The sequence below is a fragment of the Athene noctua genome, unplaced genomic scaffold (assembly GCF_965140245.1).
Source record: "Athene noctua unplaced genomic scaffold, bAthNoc1.hap1.1 HAP1_HAP1_scaffold_36, whole genome shotgun sequence".
In the NCBI taxonomy this organism is placed as follows: Eukaryota; Metazoa; Chordata; class Aves; order Strigiformes; family Strigidae; genus Athene; species Athene noctua.
Genome location: NW_027437538.1, coordinates 1,573,821 through 1,587,542, shown reverse-complemented (window position 1 = coordinate 1,587,542; position 13,722 = coordinate 1,573,821). Strand labels below are relative to the sequence as shown.

Below are 13,722 nucleotides of genomic sequence, written 5' to 3'. Positions count from 1 at the left end.
CGGGAGTTTGCTGCTGGGATTGCTGGTGCCCGGAGGCAGAGACGTGCCGGAGAGGCTTGAGACAGGGCGGCTGTTGCAGCCAGCACACCGCTCCTCACCGCTGGCAGGGACAGGATGGTCCCGGACGTGGCGCAGTCCTCACGTGTCGTCTTTCCCGACGGCCGATGAATTTCTTCCTGACAGAGGATCTCTTACTTCCCAAGATTTCATCTGCTCCTGCCGTTTATTGCCCACCTGAAATGCTCCCGTCTCCTGCTGGCCTCGTTGTTGTCCTTCGAGGAGCAGCCAGCGGTGCCTCTGCCGCAGTGGGGAGAGGGATGGAGTCGGATGGGGTCAGCGGTTAGCGGCTGACAGCTGCTTCTTGTTTCCACCTGCTCCCCCTGTGCCCTCTGAATGAGATCGGTGCCAGGGTGCACTGGGAAGACTTTTCAGCGTGAGAGGAAGTCACACGCGGGGCACTCAGGTCCCTGTTTTCAGCCTTGGCAGAGAGAGGCTGCTCCAACCAGACCCGCACCCTCCTGAGCTGCTCCTGTAACAGACCTGCCATGGGAAACAGAAGCTCTGCCCCGAGGCTGGCAGCTCCGGGCTGGGTGGGTCTGTCCTGCCGCGCTGAGCCTTGAAGCTCAGAGATGCTTGTGCTGGTGGTCACCGAGAGGCAAACCTGGCTGTTTCTGCACCCGCTGGGGTGCCGAGCTTTTAATTCTTTACCCTCTTTTTTTTATATTACGTGGCTCCTGGCTTTTCTTCTACAGTCCCAGCTGTTTTCAATGGTATCAGTGGCTCCGCAGATTCGTTCTTTCAGGCCGGGCAGTGGGGTGAATTGGACCCTTTCCTGCTGGTGCTCTGCTCGTTCCCGGTAGGATTGCTTTGGTTTGTGCCTTCCCCGGGGCGAGAAGGGACCCGGCTGTGGTGGGTTGATCCCCGCCAGGAAAAGCCCGACCCGGGGATGGAACAGCTGATTTCAGCGGCGGCCTTTGGAGCAGGGACAGAGGTGGTCGGGGCTGTGGGAGAGGAGCCGGGGAGGAGGGGACGTGGGGAACACCAGGAGAAGAGAGAGAAGGAGGCACTGAACGTCTGAGTGTAACCGCTGCAAACGTCAGTTCAACAACAAACTTCATCTGTTTGCTGCAGAGCGGAGCTGGAGCCAAGGGGTGACGTTCCCCAACACCGCGCTGCCCAGACGCTCACGGCCACGGGATTTCTTAAAACAAGGCCATGACTGGGTATTTCCTTGAGGTAGGCCCCTCCTGCGCTCCGAGCGGGAGGAGCATCGCGGCTGTGAGCGGGGCAGAGGCTGCGCGGGCAGCGGGGACCCGGCTGCTGTTCAGCCCCTGACGCCGAGGGGCAGAGGAGGAGGCGCAGCCGTTCCCCATCAGGTGCCCCACGCCTGGAGGAGGACGGGGAGAAGGGGCGGCCGGTAGGTTCCGGGGAGACTGTTGGAATCTTGGGGGGAAAAATGGAGAACTGGGGGGCCAGTGGGATCTGGGCGGGGGGTAAGGGGGTTTTGGAGGGACCGGGGTGTGGGGGACAAATGGGGTTTGGAGAGGCCACAGGGGTGATTTGGGGTCGCTGAGGGTCCCAGGGGTACCTGATCCCCCTCCATGTGTCCCTCCTCAGCAGATGCTGCTGCCTCAGGTGGACCCCGAGAGCGTCAGCCCCGACTGCCTCCAGTACCAGTGCTGGGAGGTACTCCAGGTGCGAGTGGGAGGAACTGGGAGGGGGCTGGGGGTCACCAGAAGGAGTTCTGGGCGGGGACTGGAGGGTGCTGGGAGGCAGCTGGGGGCTACTAGGAGGGACCTGGGGGAACTGAGAGGTAACTGGGAGGGAGGCAGTGTGGGCATGGGGTACTGGGAGGTAACTGGGTGGTAACTGGGAGTACTGGGGTGGGCTGGGTGTTACTAGGAGGTAATTAGGAGGCAGCTGAGGGCTACAGGGAGGGAACTCAGGGGCACTGGGATGATCTGGGAGCACTGGGAGAGGACTGGAGACACTGGAAGGTGGTTGGGGACCACTAGGAAGAGCCAGAGCAGTGCTGGGAGAGACTGGGAAGTAACTGGTAGGGAGGTGGTGTAGGTGGGGGTAACTAACTGGGAGCACTGGGATGGGCTGGGGGTCGCTGGTAATTGAATGTGGTGGGGGACTACTGGGAGGTGTCTGGCGGTTAAGGAGAAGGACCGGGAAGTAGCTGGGGGGGAGGTAGGGCAGGTGGGAGTAACTGGGGGTGACTGGGAGCACTGGGCAGGCTCTGTGCGGACCCTGACAGGCGCCCTGGCCACCCGGGTGGTCCTCCAGGCTGTGGGGGTGGGGGACAGCGCTGCCACCGTCACCGGGGCCACCCTCACCTGGGTGCTGTGGGGTGAGGCCCCCAAAGCCCCTTTTCATCCCCAAATCCTCCATGGCCCCAGTGTCCATGTTTCACCATCAAATCCCCCGATTTTACCACAAAATTTCCACATTTGACCCCAAATTTACCATTTTTGACTCCCAAACCTTCCACTTTTGATCCCAGAATTTCCCCGTTTGACACCAAATCAGCCTCAGCACCCCCAAAATTCCTGTTTTTCATCCCATAATCTATCTTGAATCTCAAAATCGCACAGTTTTACCCCAAAATCTGTACCAGCACCCCCAAAAGCCCCCCACTTCTGCTCGAAAATTCTCTATGGGCCCCAGAATCCCCCAGTTTGACCCCAGAATGGTCACCACCTAGCAACTAACCAGTGCCCAGTCAAAACCAGCCCAGCTCCCCAGTACCAGGGAGAGGGTTTTGGTGCTGGGACAAATGGCGACGTGCCAGCTTGGCTCACGGGGGCCGTTTCGTGCCCTGAGGTACCTCGGGAGGGGCAGGATGGGCTAAAGCTTCCCCCCTCCTCCTCCTCCTCCTCCTCCTCCTCCTCCTCTCCGGGCTGGGTGCGGGTGTGGGGTCCTGGGGGCAGCGGCAGAGGCCGGGGGGGACCCTGCTCAGCACACTCAGGGGGGTCCCCTTTGGAAGGACGCTACGGAGTCCCGGCGGCTTGTGGCTCCAGCTTCATTTTAAAAAACCATTATTCCAGGACTTTTTCCAGAGAGTTTGGTCTCTCCGACGCTCAGCAGAGCCAGCAGCACAGCGCCCGCAGGCTCCATCTTGATGTCGGACTCTGCTCTATTGTCAGGACTGAGACGGTCTGGGCTGCCAGGGAACTGATGGAGAGTTCAGCCTCTTTCCTCAAGGGCAGGAGCGCTGCAGGAGAAGGGAGCAGAGCAGCCGTGAGCCCCCAGTGCCCGCAGGGACCCCCCCCAGCCCATGCCAGCCCCATCCATCTCCTTCCCTGCCAGGAGGAGCCGGTGAGACACCCAGAGGGGCTGAGGCTGCTGCTCAGGAATGACCCGTGTGCCCCCGACACCCAAAGGGGCTCAGGACCGGGACAGGCCACGGAGTCATTTTTCCATTTGCCGTACGAGTGGGTCTAGAGTTGTGTGCGGCCTCAACGAGCCCGTGTATTGATCTGAGCATCCCAGCGTGGAGCCTGGACATCATCAGCCTCCTGGCAAGGGGCGGGACAGAGACAGCTGTTCTTTCCCCACAAATTCCCTTCCTTTCTGGGGAGAAAACAAAACTCCTCCCATTTCAAGACCTTACTACAGAGCTATGCTAGCCTCTGTGTTAAGACAGAGACAACTTTGTGAAACTGCTCTTGGAAAAAACCTCCTGAAACTGCTCATCTGCCCCTGGACTGTTTTCCTGGGGCGGGGCCGGGCACGGCAGCACCTGCCCGGGCTCTGTCCCCTACTCACCGTTGCAGATCTCCCACAGCATCTCCCGGCTGAGGATCCTCCGGCGCCGCACAGCAAGCCCTGGGGCACAGAGCTAATGTCAGAGCTCTGCTCCCCCTGGGCAGGGCTGTCCCCCGGCAAGGACAGCGCCCGAGGGCGCTGGGAACCAGCAAGAGCCCAGCGAGCCCACCAGTGGGGACTGGGGCTGGGGGGCCAGAAATGGGTCCCCGGGGACTCACCGATGAACCTGACGGCCGCCTCCCGCACGGTGGCCTGAGGGTCCTTCAGGTAGGGCAGGCTCTGGAGCAGATATTCTTCCACCCTGCTCCTCCTGTGCGTTATCTGAGGGAGCACAAGGGCACGGGGCTGGTACGGACCCTCTGCAGCTGTCCGCTCCCTCCCAGTGACTCCCGTCTCCCAGCCGGGAGCCCCGTGGGGCTGGGGGCCAGAGAGAGCCGCAGGCAGAGGGGGCTGGGGGTGCCGAGACCCCTCCGTCCCGCTGCCAGGGCCCAGCTGGGCCGGGCTCTCGTGGAGAAGAGCCCCTGGGGGCTGCGTGCTGGAGGGCAGGGAAGGAGGCTGCAGCTGGAGCAGCGGGGCCGGGGCAGGGCGGCGATGCAGAGCGGCGCAGCCCCCCCCCGGCACGGCTGCAGCCCCCGTCCAGCCCGCCCCGGGGTGTGGGGGGTGTCCTCACCAAGCACTCTCCGATCAGGGGTGTCTGCCCTGTCTCGGCCGCGGAGCTGAGCCTCCTCCAGCCCAGGAACTCTCCACAGGCGCTGAGGGTGTCCCGGGAAGCCTGCGGAGAAGCAGAGGCTGGGCGATGGCACCAGAGCCCGGGGAGGAGAGCTGGCATCCTCCTGCTCTGGGCCTGGCTTTGAGCTGGGGGCACGGGGTGATCCCGGGATTGGATCCCCCTTCATTGCTGGGGCCATGCCGCGCTCTGGGAGCCGGCCCCGGCTGAGCAGGGAACTGTCTGTGCCAGGTTCTCTGGCCCTGCTCGTGCTGGGGCTGCAGGGACCCGTCCTGTGGGCCGGGGGGTCCCCACCTCCCCCTCCAGCTCTGCAGCACTGGGACCAGTGCAGCGGGACCCCGCGGTGACGCACATTCCCACTGTCCCTCACGCCCAGGCCACCCCCGTGGTGTCCGCACGCCCCTCCCCGCGACACCAGTCGCTGTCACTGCACCTTGGCCACGCTCTCCACCTGGTCGCTCGTATGGAAGAAGAGTGGGAGCAGCACACTCTGCACTGTCTCCACCATTTTTTTCTTGTTCCTCTCTGCCGCAGTCTTCACCACGTCTCTGAAGAGGCGGATGGAGAGCTCCCGCACCCGGCTGCACTCCTGGCAGGGAGGAGGACAGAGGGAGCTCAGCACCCTGCCCACGGTGGGGGGGGAGAGGAGCTGCTCCGGGGTCGGATCCTGAACGCAGGAGCCGTCGGCCAGATCTGCAGCTGCGGCTCAACAAGCCCTGGAAGGCCGCAGGAGAGGAGCAGGAAGGGGAAGGGGAAGAGCCCCAAAAGGCTACGCAAGAGGAGTAAGGGGGGACCCCTCCCAAATGCTTCCCGCATGGCCGCACCGAAGGGCAGCCATCTTGCAGCCATCGCCTCTGCTCAGGCTCCCACGGCAGTCTTACATGATCGAAGAGGGGCAGGAGCTTCTCCGCCAGCCTCGGGGAGATGAGGTTGGCTTCCGCCCTCTTCATGTGCCCCAGCACGTTGATAAACACCACCAGAGCCTTGCTCGTGACATCAGCGTTGGCACCCGTCAGGGTCTCCAGTATGTCCGGCAGCAGCACTGGCAGTTTTCTGGCCTGTACGAAACACACCGTTGCCTTTTTGTGAAGCGGTGAAAGACCCCCCCACCGCCCCAGCCCCCGGCTGCCGATGTGGCTCCCCTTGCCGACCCCCCCACGCACCGTTTCAGGTGTCTTTGACAGCGTGATGAGGGCCGTGAGCACCAGCGAGAGCATCACTGGGTTGGGACGCCTCAGGTACCGCTGGGCTTTGTAGAGGGCAGCAAACCCCTCTGCATCAATGTCAGCGCAGACCAGGAGCTGAAATGGAGACAGCGGTGAGAGACCAGCAGAGCTGCAGGGCTCCCTCCCCGCACCAGCACGGTCCATGGCAAGGGTCTCCTCTCCCCCTGCAGCCACCTCCGAGTCCCCACGTCTCTGACCCAGGACCAGCAACCGCCTCGACTCTGGTTTCTGCCCCTTCCCGGGGTCTCCAGGCTGCGGAGCTGGGCAGGGGGATGCAGGCAGGGGGGAGGGCAGAGCGCTGCCTGTGCCGGGACAGGCTTGGTGGGGCCAGACCAGCGTGGGGTGGGCCCGAGCGTGTGGCACAGGGGTCTGGCTGGTGCTGAGCAGGGGAAGGAGGAGGAGGAGGAGGAGGAGGAAGGGAGATCGCTGGGGCTGGGCGTGGGTCACTCACGGCCAAGGGGTAGATGCAGGCGTCCTCCGCGGCAGAGCTGAACACCCTGCGCAGCCGCCAGTCCCGCAGCACGCTGACCAGCTCCGACAAGATGCCCCACAGATCCCAGGGCGTGGAGATCGTCACCTCCCACATGGCCATGGCAGCGCTGCGGAGCCAGAGCCAACTCGGTCAGTCGGGCTGCCTCGGCTCCTCCGGGCCCCGGCCCTGCCCACCCCCTCATTTCGGGGTGCCCGGGGAGGCAGAGGGGGGTGAGGTTCTGTTCCCGTGGGGCAGGGGCTCTGCTGGGGCCGGCTCTGGCTGCAGGGGGAAGCGTGGTGGGATGGAGAGCCCTGCTCCTCGGGGATATCCCGCAGTTTCCCGTGGGTCTGGCAGCCAGAGAGTCTCTGGGCCACTCTGCCCGTGGGGAACGAGCCCTCAAGGCTGTCAGGGCCGGTACCTGTCACACGCTGGAGAGATCCTCAGAAGGCTCCTGACCACCTCCCTGGGGCTCCACCTGGTCAGCACCAGCAGCAGCGAGTGCAGGCTGTTGCGGGCTGGCTCCGTGCGGATGCGCTCCACATTTTTGTGGATGTATCTCAGGATTTCTGGCACCTGGAGGGGACGTGGGTAAGGATGGTGCTGCTGTTCCCACCCCTCCCTGCTGCCTTGAAATGGTTTGGGGGTCCTGAGAGAGCCGGGTTAGGGCAGGAGGGAAGAACAAGGCTTGACACATATTGACACAGGAGGACGGTCCAGCCACGGGGCACTTACATCCGTCAGCCAGGACGCGGGGTCCCTCACGGCCATGTCCACGACATCTCCGCCCTTCTGCCTGTCCTGGACATCGTCTGACGTCAAGGCCTCGATGGCCACAAGGAGAACGTCCATCCTCTGAGAAGGCCGGAGGTATTCGCCAAACACCTACGGGAGGAGGGATGGGGGGAAGACGTGTCACTCTGAGCACGCCGACGGTGCTGCACGTCTGGTGAGCTCAGCCGTCCCTGGGTCCCTGTGCTGCACAAGCCGATGCCACAGACAAGGGTCCCTGCGAGGGGGGAGCTCATTACCATTGTCATGTCGCTGCTGTCAAGAGAAGAAAGCATCCAGGTGCTCTCAGTATCCCATCCTGGTTGGAGCTCTGGATCCTCCTCCAGGAGCGTCTCGCCTACAGGGGAACACGGAAGAGTCGCTAGGACACGCCACCTTCCCAACGAGCCTCCCGGGCGGCGAAGAGCTTTAAATGGCCCCACGCCGAGGAAACGGGGTCCCGGCATCGAGCCCGCCCCGGGGAGCCCTCTACTCACCCATCTGCAGCGGCTGCACCGTGGACACCTCGTGGGGCTCCGGAGGAGAGCTGCTCTCCTGGGGAGCCCCCACCTCCTCCCAGACCACCCTGGGGCTGCTGGGGGGTCTCTCTGCCATGCTCAGAAATGGAGGGAAGTGGCTGAGGGACCGTGGGGGGGTTCGGCTTAAGGGAAACGCCGGGGGCGGTGGGGAAGACGTGGGCTGTGCTCAGGAGTGTCCTCACTGCGCTCCTGCCCTGTCCCTTCCCCGTCTTGTCAGACCCTGCGGGGCTGCGCTGCTCAGATACGGTGCCGGGGGTGACACGGAGTGATGTCACAAAGGGGTCACATTGTGACGCGTCACCCAGGCCGGGTGGGGCAGGGTTCCGCTGCGGGGGGTGGGGACCCAGCTCGCCATTGGCCGACAGCTCCTCTTGGGGTTTCCCCAGGCCCCCATCATGTCCCCTCAGCACCTTCCTGTACCCTCGGGCTCGTCCCAGAGGGTTCTCACACCCCGGCACAGCCCGCGGGCCTTCTGCTTTGGTCCCGACAGAAACACTCCAGACTGGCCCATCCCTGCTTAGTGGTCACCTGAGGCGTTTGCTCGCCCGTGTCCAGTTCTGTCCCACACTCACAGAGTAGCTTTAGTCTGCTATGACAGTGTCCTGGTTTCAGCTGGGATAGAGTTAATTTTCTTGAGCTGGGAGGGGCGCAGCCAGAGTGCCAGGCCCAGACTGGCCATTGGAGTGTTCCCCATCCGTGACGTTATGCTCAGGATATACAGCAGGTGCGTTCTCTCCTGCTTCAGTTTTGCAGTGGCAGGATCTCCGTTCTGTCGGGGTCGCTGTCCGGGAGCGGGCTGGGAATCGGGCGGTGGGTGCTGAGCAGTCGCCTTGGGCATCACCCGTTTGTACTTTCTACTCTTGTTATTGTTTTATTTATTACAATCACTAAACTGATGGTTTTTTATTTCAACCTACGAGTTTTCCTTGTGTCCCTCCACTCTCTTCCCCCATCCCCCTATGGGCGGAGGGTGAGCGAGCGGCTCCGTGGTGTTTGGCTCCGACCGAGTTCAAACCACGAGAGTCCTTTTTGGTGCCCAGTGTGGGGCTCGAAGGGTCGAGATAGCGGCAGATCTGGTCAGTGTGTCATAGCCATTGGTTAGAAGCATTCATTATATTGGCTTATCAGTTGCTGGTCGTCATGTCCATCGCTTGGCTCCTTAAAATTGCATCACCTCATTTGCTGTATATAGTCCCCAGATGCTTCTCACCACCCGTGGGAGTCGGGTTAAGATTTTTGTTTTGCTGAACTGTGTAACACTGATTGATGGCACGGTGAAGTTGTCAGTCCTGAGGCTACTTACACCGGTGTTTGAGAATTTGGGGAATTTTGAACAGCCTCGGAATGCTGAGACTAACACTGTCGTCTTACTGCTGGGAGCCAGCGTGTTCCTGCATGGGTTCAGGCTTTGTTCAGGGTTGAGCAACTATCTGAGTATCACCCGGAGATCTACCCCAGGGTCGGAGAGTTCTGAGTGACTGGGGCTGTGGGACAGCACGGGCAAGTGCCCAGGATGGGGGTCCATGGGTCGGTGGTCGCGATCTCCCCCTGCCGGAATTACCTTTTGCTTAAGGACACGGTTTTCTTGGCAGGGACCTGCAAGCTGTTACGGTTACTGCCCTCAGTTCCCATTAATCCTGGACCTTGACAGCTACTTGCATTCTTCTAGTCCTGTGTATGTATTATAAATCAGTTTACAGATCACCTCGTGTTTTGTTGCCTAGGTTCTAACCGTTCCCTTGAAACAATTATGAGCAATCCCTTCGGCCTCGGTACGGGGCTGTACAGGGGATTTTAGAGTAGCAGTCAGTTGCTAGATTGAAAATAGTATAAATGTGAAATCATTTGTACTAAAATATCTCCTAATTCTATACTTATGTGAAAATCAAACGCAATTTAATTTCCGTTGTTAATAAAATCAGTAGCACTAGCACACAGCGATTCAGACACACCCCGTTTTTATTTTTATATCAAGTGCCCCTGGACAGTATTCCAGATGGAAGGCAGGTGCGGGTAATCCTTCCAGAAATACTGGCGGCTCAAAGCAATTGTCCTCCTGTCCCACAGAGCATCCCCAAAGAAGACTGAGCTCCCCAACAGGACTTGCCCGGCTGCAGTCCCTCCCCAGGAAGCCCAAAGAGAAACATGATGCTGTCACGACACTCGGGGACACTGTGGGACAGGGAGGGGACATGGGGACGGCCCCACATGGGGACACTGGGAGAGCTGGTGGCTCCCGACACGTGTCGTGATGATGGGGATGAGCTGGTGGAGACTGGGGACATAGCAGGACATCGGGGGCGGGGGGGTTGGTGGGGCACACAGGGGTGTTTAGAGCAGCCCTGGGTGACATCCCCCAGGGAATCCCAGGGAAGGGGACAGTGTGGGGGGGACGGTGTCCCCCAGACTCACGTATTTCCCAGGGAGAGGGGGGCGTTGTCCACCAGAGCCTTCACCATCCCCATGAGGGAGATGAGCAGCACCAGATTGTTCTGCACCCTGTTGACATGGACGTGGGGGAAAGGGAGACCCCAAAAAGCGTGGGGGGGTGATACAAGGGCCACCCCGCTTTTGAGGACACACCTGTGTCACCCGACGTGTTGGGGACACCCATGGCACTCACCCCCTCTGAGATGAAGGTGCTGAAATGTAGAAGAATCTAGTAGAGACCGGGGTGGCAGCGATGCTCTGGACAGCTTGATGGGGGTGGATACGTGGGGATGTCACCCCAAGGGACAAGGGGACACCCCAAGTGATGTGGCAGGGGGGTGGGGACACGGTGGGGGAGCAACAGGGACCCCTAAATACGATACTGAAGGTGGGAGGAGAGAGGGAGGCCACCAACCCAAGAGGTCAGTGTTGACTTGGGGACACCAGTACATCCCCAAAAAATGTCGTTGGGGACCCCCTGAGATTTCGGGGACACGGGGGGGACACTGATGGCACGTTGGGCCTGGCAGGAGCCCACGCAGGCCTCGGGGATCTCCTTGCAGCAGAGCTGCTGTTCCACCCAGAGCTCGTAGGCGCGGTGGGGTTTGAAGCTCAGCGGGGTCCCCTCCAGCAAGGGCCCCTCCTTCTCCTGCCCTGGGGGCACGGAAAGGGGGGACACGGTCACCAGGGGTGCGGGGAGCCCCCCAAAATCTCAACAGATATCCCAGCTGCCCCTGGAGCTCCCCAAGTGCCTGCAGACAAAGGAGTTTCAGGGTGCACTTTGGGGCTTTTAGACAAAAAGTTTGGGGATGAAATAGAAGGATTTGGGGCATGGCAGGGATTTTGGGTTGAAATTGAGATATTTAGGAGTTTGGGGTGAAATTGCGGGATTTGGGGCATGGTGAGGTTTGTGGTGAAAAGGAGCGATTTTGCATATGGGAGATTTGGGGTGAAAAAGGGGGATTTGTGGTACAGGGAGGTTTGGGGCTGAAAAGGAGGGATTTTGCATACAGGGATGTTTTGGGGTCAAACTGGCTGATTTGGGGATGAAACTGGAGAAAATTTTGGGATCCGACTGTGGGATTCTGGTGGTCCAAGAGAGATTTTGGGATTACTGAAGGAGATTTGGCAGTGAAACTAAACCTCTTTGAGGTAGAATGAGGGGATTCTGGAGTCCAAGGAGGATTTTGGGGTGAAACTAGGATCCTGGCTTTGGGGGTGCGGAGAAGATTTTGTGGTGAAGCTGGAGGATTTTAAGATTCAAGATGGATTTGGGGCGAAAAATAGAATTTCTGGGGTGCTGAGGCTGATTTGGAAGACAAGATAATTTGGGGGGGCAAAATATGAGCTTTGGGGATCAAAATGCGGTTTGGGGGTCAAACAGGGGAATTCTGTGGTGAAAGTGGGCATTCGGGGGTCAAACATGGATCTGGGGACCAAGGGCGATTCCGGGGGTGATTCCCAGGAATCCCAAGTCCCCCCTGCAGCCCACCCAAACCCCATTTGCCAAGCCCAGGTCCCTGAAAAACACCCTCAGCCCCCCGACACCCCCCCTCATTAGTGCCCCCCAGACCCTGTTGGCTCCCCAGATCTCCATTTTACCCCCAAGACCCCAGATATCTCCACAGGACCCTACCAGCCCACCCCAGGACCCCCCTACGCCCCGTTACCCCCCAGGAGAGCCCCAGGACCCCAATATCCCCACAAGATCCACCCAGGACCCCAGTAACCCCCTTCTGGACCCTTCCTGCACCCCATTACTGTCCCCCAGGGCCCCAATATCTCCCCCAGAAACTGCCCCCAGGAGCCTATTCCACTGCCCCCAGGGCCCCAATAACCCCCTCAACTCCCACAGAACCCCGATACCCCCCCCCCCCGATAACCCCCCCAGGTCCCCAGTCCCCCCTCACGGCACAGGCAGGAGTGTGGGCAGGGGCTGGGGGGACACAACGTGCTGGAGCCCCCCGGGGTCCCCTGGCCCCACAGGGCCTACTGCCTGCGACACTCTGCCAGGGCTCCGTGGGCTCCCCTGAGGGATGTTCCTGCAGAGATTCGGGTCACCCAGGCAGTGGGAATTCCTCCTCTCAAAACACTCCTGTGTGCTGGTGGTGACGGAATGTTTCTCCCGCCAAGGGGGCACCAGCCCCGGCAGCCCCAGCACTAGTGGTGGTGGCTCCGGCCCAGCAGTGGGTGAGCCAGGGGCTGGGCCCATTTCCCGGGGGGGGAGTGGGATCGCTGGGGAGGGGGAAAGCTTTGCTCTAAAAATCCAAACTGGTCCTGAACGTTTTTTCAGAAAGAGGTTTGTGGTCACAGTTGGGGCTGTCCAGGCGTTCTGATGTGTGACCGTGCTTGTGCTTTTCCCTTGAACTCGGGGGGTTTTGCTCTCTGTAGGGGTCTGTGGTGTCTGCGGGGTTTACCTGTCAGGTTACCCCAGGGAAAGGGAACTTAGCCCTTTATTTTTACTTCAAGTGCCCAAGAAGTGCCACATTCAATATTCTCCGCTCGCCGTGTCTGATTTGCTGTGGGGGGGTTCAGTCTGATGAATCACCTGGGAGCGGTGCTTCGGAGGGTGCCGGTCACCAGAGCCGAGAGGTGCTGCTCAGAAAGCGGCGTTAAGCCCGAGGGCCAGAGCTGGCCCAGGGGGGCTCTTGCCCTCCGGCTGGGGGACAGTGTTTCCCAGCTGGGCGGTGCTGGGAGAGATGGGGGGTGAGCAGGGCTGTGCTGGAGCCCAGCCCCTCTGCAGAGCCCGGCTGCTCCTCTGCCTTTCTGGACAAAGGTCAGTGTCTGTGCAGAGCTGCTAATTCGCACCTTTGCCAAAAGAGAAATCCTGTTTTTTTCGAGTTGGAACGACCTGCTCTGCTTTCAGAAGGAATCTCTTGACCTCTGCAGGCAGAGCAGAAATCTCACGCCATTAAGGTACAAGAAGTAACTGAAAAGTAATTAAAGGACAATGTCTGTGTGCTGGGATGCTGGGAGTGCCTCTGGGTGGGAAATCCGGCAGCAGCCCTTGCGCTGAGGCTGCCAACAGCCGGCACAGCTGCTGCCGGGGGGGCCCCGCTTCAGCCTCCCCCAGCAGCCTCTCCTTCATCTGCACCTCTCTGCTCGGCACCAGCTCTGCAGAAAACAGTCGCTTTTCCCTGCGCGTGGCTGTGGATTGCTGTGAACGTGATGTAACCGGTTGGCACCGTGCTTCTCGGCAAGCTTGTCCTGCCCGATGTGCTGTCAGGCTGCAGGTCGTCCCCTGGTTCCCAGGTGAGTGTTGGGGCTTCTCCTGGGGTCTCCTGGGCATCTTCTTACATGTTGACCAAATGCCCATGTGAAAGTAGACTTAATCCTCACAATAACTGATAAGGAAGAATTAATCAAGACCTAAAGAAACCCAGGCTCCTGTCCAGAACAGCTGTGGAGATCATCTTGCCTGTTTTTCCTTCCTGTCACCTTCCAGCTCCTGTTGAGCTCTGCTCGGCCCTGCACCTCTGCTTGTTCTCCTCCCCACTGGATGGAGCCAGGCAGACCGGCCTGCTCCTCCTCCTTTTCCCTGGTGTTCTCCCTGTGGCATCTGTTTTCTGTAACGGCCTGGTCTTTGTGCAAGCCCATTTCAAAACTGCTCTGGCAGGTTCCCCGTTCAGGAGGTGCCTGTGGCTGCAGGGATGCCGTGTGGAGCAGGTGGGACAGGGCTGGTGTCTGCTCCGGGTGGGTCGGGGTTTGCACCCTCGGGTGCTGCGCAGAGGCCGGGTGCAGCCGGCGTGTGCCCTGTGCCGGGGAGCTGGCCGGGGGTGTCAGGGG

General features: G+C 60.6%; 1 long non-coding RNA gene across 1 annotated transcript; it reads left to right on the top strand.

Annotated features, from left to right (window-relative positions):
• Positions 1–1,086: 1,086 nt before the first annotated feature.
• Positions 1,087–4,190, top strand: LOC141974252 (uncharacterized). The gene is made up of 3 exons (XR_012635701.1): positions 1,087–1,417; positions 1,618–1,695; positions 3,054–4,190. It is a non-coding gene; the product is annotated as an uncharacterized LOC141974252 (long non-coding RNA).
• The last annotated feature ends 9,532 nt before the right edge of the window (positions 4,191–13,722 follow it).